This window comes from Micropterus salmoides, unplaced genomic scaffold (genome assembly GCF_014851395.1).
Source record: "Micropterus salmoides isolate LMB-PRFRI ecotype aquatic unplaced genomic scaffold, ASM1485139v1 Ms_hic_scaffold_17, whole genome shotgun sequence".
In the NCBI taxonomy this organism is placed as follows: Eukaryota; Metazoa; Chordata; class Actinopteri; order Centrarchiformes; family Centrarchidae; genus Micropterus; species Micropterus salmoides.
Genome location: NW_024040817.1, coordinates 11790013 through 11795483, shown reverse-complemented (window position 1 = coordinate 11795483; position 5471 = coordinate 11790013). Strand labels below are relative to the sequence as shown.

Genomic DNA, 5471 nt, shown 5'->3' with positions numbered 1-5471 from the left:
AAACTGGCACTGAAGTCACTGGAACTGCAAAACAGAAAGCAATGCTCAACAAGTCCTTGACAACATGCATTACATCCAAGAAAACTGAGGTTCTTTTATAAAAAAAAAAGAAGAAAAATAACTCCCTGGCGATGCCTGCAATTGCTTTTCATTATTAAGTGGTCAAAGACAAGAACTGATTTAGCAGCCTGAAGTTTCATTCCTGCTCTCCGTAATGCCTTCCCTCCATTAGCTTCACCATCTCATGGGAGATGATTCCCTCCAAGAAATCTGGCGCAATAATGTACATTGCACAGTGACAAGGAATAAGACTTTTTAATAAACGAATATAAGAAGAAAATCCTGCCAGGAGACAGGACCAGGAACCTTTTGTGGGCTGCCTGTTGAAAGAGTCTCAGCCTGTATTATACTGCGGAGTTTTTTGGGGTCTGCTCCAGATAAGGGTAAATAAAGCCTTTTATTGCTTTGATTCCCTCAAAGATAGACTCAGCTGTGTAATATAGCCACCAAGATACCAGGGGATTGGAGACAAATAAGGACAGGAGCAAGGTAAGGAATACAGCATATGAATTTTTTTTCATTTCTTATGATAAAATATATGCAAAGAATAGCTTGAAGGCAATCTTAGAATCTTTTTTATTATTTTAAGGCCAAAAACCATCAAGTGATATTTCTGTTTAATTAAGCAATTCACAAGTAAAGATACACTAACCATGTTTGTTTTCCTCTGACAAGATAATTTATTATCAGAACATCAAAAATGCATTTAATCTTATAATAAAGGTGTATTTCATGCAGGCTGTGCTATCATTAATGACTACACCTTAACTCATAACCTGCAGACATGGTTGGTGACCTATTTAAACTCAGCCTGGTAAGAAGGTCATATCTGACAGCAAACAGTTTCCTTTCATTACCTCCGTCTGACACTTAATGTGCCTGTTCACATATAGTAGCTCTGACACGTATCGACTGAGTATTAAACCTGCTATTGGGCTCAGCCTCAAATCAATACACAAATACTTTCCCAGCTTTCAGAAAACTCCTTTTCTGTAACATCAAGTCCTCAAGTGGTTTAGATCATTTCTGTGGGCACAGATGAATGCTCCCTGAAATTACTTTTTTATTTGTATCTTATTAGCAGTTATATGATTAAATGGCAGTGATTTATTTCTCAACTTGGCAAGTGGAACGACCTGTCATTCATCACGAGCAAGGTCACTGAAAAGTCAATCTCTATGTCTATTTTAGTACTTTTTCTCCTACAATCTCCACATCTTAGGGTGGGAGTCAGTCATTTACACTTCAGTCAGCCTACACACTGTAGTATCTCTCTCTGTTTCTTAAGCTAATTTAGCAACTGTTTTCATTTTTATTCATTTTTCATTCTTTCATTTTAGTGGATAAACTATCTGTTTGTTTATCTGATCTGTTTGTCTCTCTATGTATCAGTATGTGTAGGTGGGTTTCCATCCAGCAGTTTTATAGGGGAATTTTTAATTTGCGCTTAAAAAGAGGAAATGTTACAAATTCGAGAAAGAAAAGTTGTAATATAAAATTGTTTTGTAATGGAAACAGATTCAACAAAGAAACCATAATGTACATGATGCATGTGACTTAAACGTCCACTGAAGTGACAAAAAATGGATTTTAAGTCAGGTCAGTTTTATTTACATACCCCAAAATCACAGATTTCCCATAAAAGGCTTTACAAACTGTACAGCATAGGACACCCTCTATCCTTGGACCCTCAGTTGGTGTAAGGAAAAACTCCATGGGAAAAAGGAAGCCACAGAGAACGGATCCTTCTACCAGAACGTAGATAGATAATAAATGTTCTATGTACAGAGAACAGAAATAACAATAAAATTACTGTACAGAGTAACAGAATGACATAATTAGGTATATACACTGCAAATATACACTCACTGGCCACTTTATTAGGTACACCTTGCTAGTACCGGGTTGGACCCGCCAGGGTGTTGGAAACCTCAGAGACTTTGGTCCACATTGACATGATGGCATTGAGCAGTTGATGCAGATTTGTCGGCCACAAGCAGGGAGGTGACAGGTGGTGTGTTGTGTGTCTGAGTTTATTTTGTCCCTTCTTGAGCGTGTGAGAGGTGCTTGGTGGGTTTTGGTTTTTGTCTGTCTGTGTGTGGTCTCTGTCTCTCTCCCTCTCCCTCTTGCTCGTCCTTTCCTCCCGGTCCCTCAGGGCTGAGTTGTGGGCTGCGCCACTGGACCACTGGGCGGTTCTCCCCAGCTGCAGGCAATGTGCTGTTCACACACCTGTCTCCTGTGATCATCAGAACTGGCTTTTATACCCTGCCATCCCCTCAGTTCTCCGCTGGATTATTCAGTCATGTTTGAAGGTGACACTACGACCAGCTGAAACCTGCTTCCTGAGACCTTTGTGCCTGTTACTGATTCTGTTTTCCTATGCTCTGCTTTAGTGTTTCTGGAGACCCTGCTCAGCTACTGTGTCACTCTGCCTATGGAGGAACGCCTTGCTGGAAACTCACCTTCGTGGACTCATGTCTCCGTCAGCTCCTCCTCACCAGCCTCGCCTTCCCCCGCAGTTACCTGCCACCACACGCCACACCGGAGGAACCATTCCCCTTGCATTAAACCTTATCTTGTTTTTCAATAAACTGTAAAAATCCTCCTAATCTGTTCTTGTCTGCATCTGGGTTCTGAGCCACAAAATCCCTGACAGATGCAAAATCTCTGGTTCCACCACATCCCAAAGGTGCTCTATTGGACTTACAGGTGCTGGTCATATTATTAGAATATCATCAAAAAGTTGATTTATTTCAGTAATTCCGTTCAAAAAGTGAAACTTGTATAATGTATACATTCATTCCACACAGACTGATATATTTCAAGAGTTCATTCCTTTTAATTTTGATGTTTATAACCCCAAAATCAGTACCTCAGAAAATTAGAATATTGTGAAAAGGTTCAATATTGAAGACACCTGCTGCCACACTCTAATCAGCTAATTAACTCAAAACACCTGCAAAGGCCTTAAAATGGTCTCTCAGTCTAGTTCTGTAGGCTACACAATCATGGGGAAGACTTCTGACTTGACAGCTGTCCAAAAGACGACCATTGACACCTTGCACAAGGAGAGCAAGACACAAAAGGTCATTGCTAAAGAGGCTGGCTGTTCACAGAGCTCTGTGTTCAAGCACATTAATAGAGAGGCGAAGGGAAGGAAAAGATGTGGTAGAAAAAAAGTGTACAAGCAATAGAGATAACCGCAGCCTGGAGAGGATTGTGAAACAAAACCCATTCAATAATGTGGGGGAGATTCACAAAGAGTCGACTGCAGCTGGAGTCAGTGCTTCAAGAACCACCACGCACAGACGTATGCAAGACATGGGTTTCAACTGTCGCATTCCTTGTGTCAAGCCACTCTTGAACAAGACACAGCGTCAGAAGCGTCTCACCTGGGCTAAAGAAAAAAAGGACTGGACTGCTGCTGAGTGGTCCAAAGTTATGTTCTCTGATGAAAGTAAATTTTGCATTTCCTTTGGAAATCAAGGTCCCAGAGTCTGGAGGAAGAGAGGAGAGGCACAGAATCCACATTGCTTGAAGTCCAGTGTAAAGTTTCCACAGTCAGTGATGGTTTGGGGTGCCATGTCATCTGCTGGTGTTGGTCCACTGTGTTTTTTGAGGTCCAAGGTCAACGCAGCCGTCTACCAGGAAGTTTTAGAGCACTTCATGCTTCCTGCTGCTGACCAACTTTATGGAGATGCAGATTTCATTTTCCAACAGGACTTGGCACCTGCACACAGTGCCAAAGCTACCAGTACCTGGTTTAAGGACCATGGTATCCCTGTTCTTAATTGGCCAGTAAACTCACCTGACCTTAACCCTATAGAAAATCTATGGGGTATTGTGAAGAGGAAGATGTGATACGCCAAACCCAACAACGCAGAAGAGCTGAAGGCCACTATCAGAGCAACCTGGGCTCTCATAACACCTGAGCAGTGCCACAGACTGATCGACTCCATGCCACGCCACATTGCCGCAGTAATTCAGGCAAAAGGGGCCCCAACTAAGTATTGAGTGCTGTACATGCTCATACGTTTCATGTTCATACTTTTCAGTTGGCCAACATTTCTAAAAATCCTTTTTTTGTATTGGTCTTAACTAATATTCTAATTTTCGGAGATACTGAATTTGGGATTTTCATTAGTTGTCAGTTTTAATCATCACAATTAAATGAAATAAACAACAACTTTTTGATGATATTCTAATTATATGACCAGCACCTGTAGATGTGGTGACTTGGAGGCCATTGGAGTACAGTGAACTCATTTGAATTGTCATGTTCAAGAAACCAGTTTGAGATGATTTGAGCTTTGTGACATGGTGTATTATCCTGCTAGAAGTACCCATCAGAAGATGGGTACACTGGTCATAAAGGGAAGGACAGGATCAGTGACAACTCAGACGTTGATTTTAAACTATGCTCAATTGGTACTAAGGGGCTCAAAGTGTGCCAAGAAAATATCCACCACACCAACACCAGCCTGAACCGTTGATACAAGGCAGGATGGATCCATTCTTTCATGTTTATGCCAAATTCTGACCCTACCATCTGAATGTCGCAGCTGAAGTTGAGATTAATCAGACCAGGCAAGGTTTTGGTGACCTTGTGCAAATTGTAGCCTCACTTTCCTGTTCTTAGCTGCCAGGAGTGGCACCCAGTGTGGTTTCCAATCTACTTCAAGGTTCGACGTGTTGTGCATTCACAGATGGTATTCTGCATACCTGGGTTGTAACGAGTGGTTACTGGAGTTACTGTTGCATTTCTGTCATCTCGAACAGTCTGCCCATTCTCCTCTGACCGCTGACATCAACAAGGCATTTTTATCCACAAAACTGCCGCTCCCTGGATATTAACTCTTTTTCAGACCATTCTCTGTAAACCCTAGAGATGGTTGTGCGTGAAAATCCCAGTAGATCATCAGTTTCTGAAATAGCCAGACCAGCCCGTCTGGCACCAACAACCATGCCACATTCAAAGTCACTTAAATCCCCTTTCTTCCCCATTCTGATGCCCGGTTTGAATTTCAGCAAGTTTTCTTGACCTCGTCTACATGCCTAAATGCATTGAGTTGCTGCCATGTGATTGGCTGATTAGCTATTTGTGTTAACAAGCAATTGAACAGGTGTACCTAATAAAGTAAGAGAGTATATGAGGAATATAATTCTGTGAAGATGTTGATCAACTTCTGGTTGCTACTAAAATGGTGAGACCACTGCACCAGATGATGTGAGCATTACAGATGATCCTGGGTGCCCTACAGGATATGTTAGATATGTCCTGAGCTACAAGCCTTTGCTTAACCAGGTTGAAGCTGATTTCACTACACATATTGTATGACCATGTGACAAATAACACTTTTCAGTCTTTTACTCTTCAATCTTGAACTCTGCCCATCTGAGGAAAAAAGCAA

The 5471-nt window shown here is 41.6% G+C and overlaps 1 long non-coding RNA gene across 1 annotated transcript; it reads left to right on the top strand.

Moving 5' to 3' along the window:
* The first annotated feature begins 2197 nt into the window (after positions 1-2197).
* Positions 2198-2669, top strand: LOC119907894. The gene is made up of 2 exons (XR_005445148.1): positions 2198-2372; positions 2454-2669. It is a non-coding gene; the product is annotated as an uncharacterized LOC119907894 (long non-coding RNA).
* The last annotated feature ends 2802 nt before the right edge of the window (positions 2670-5471 follow it).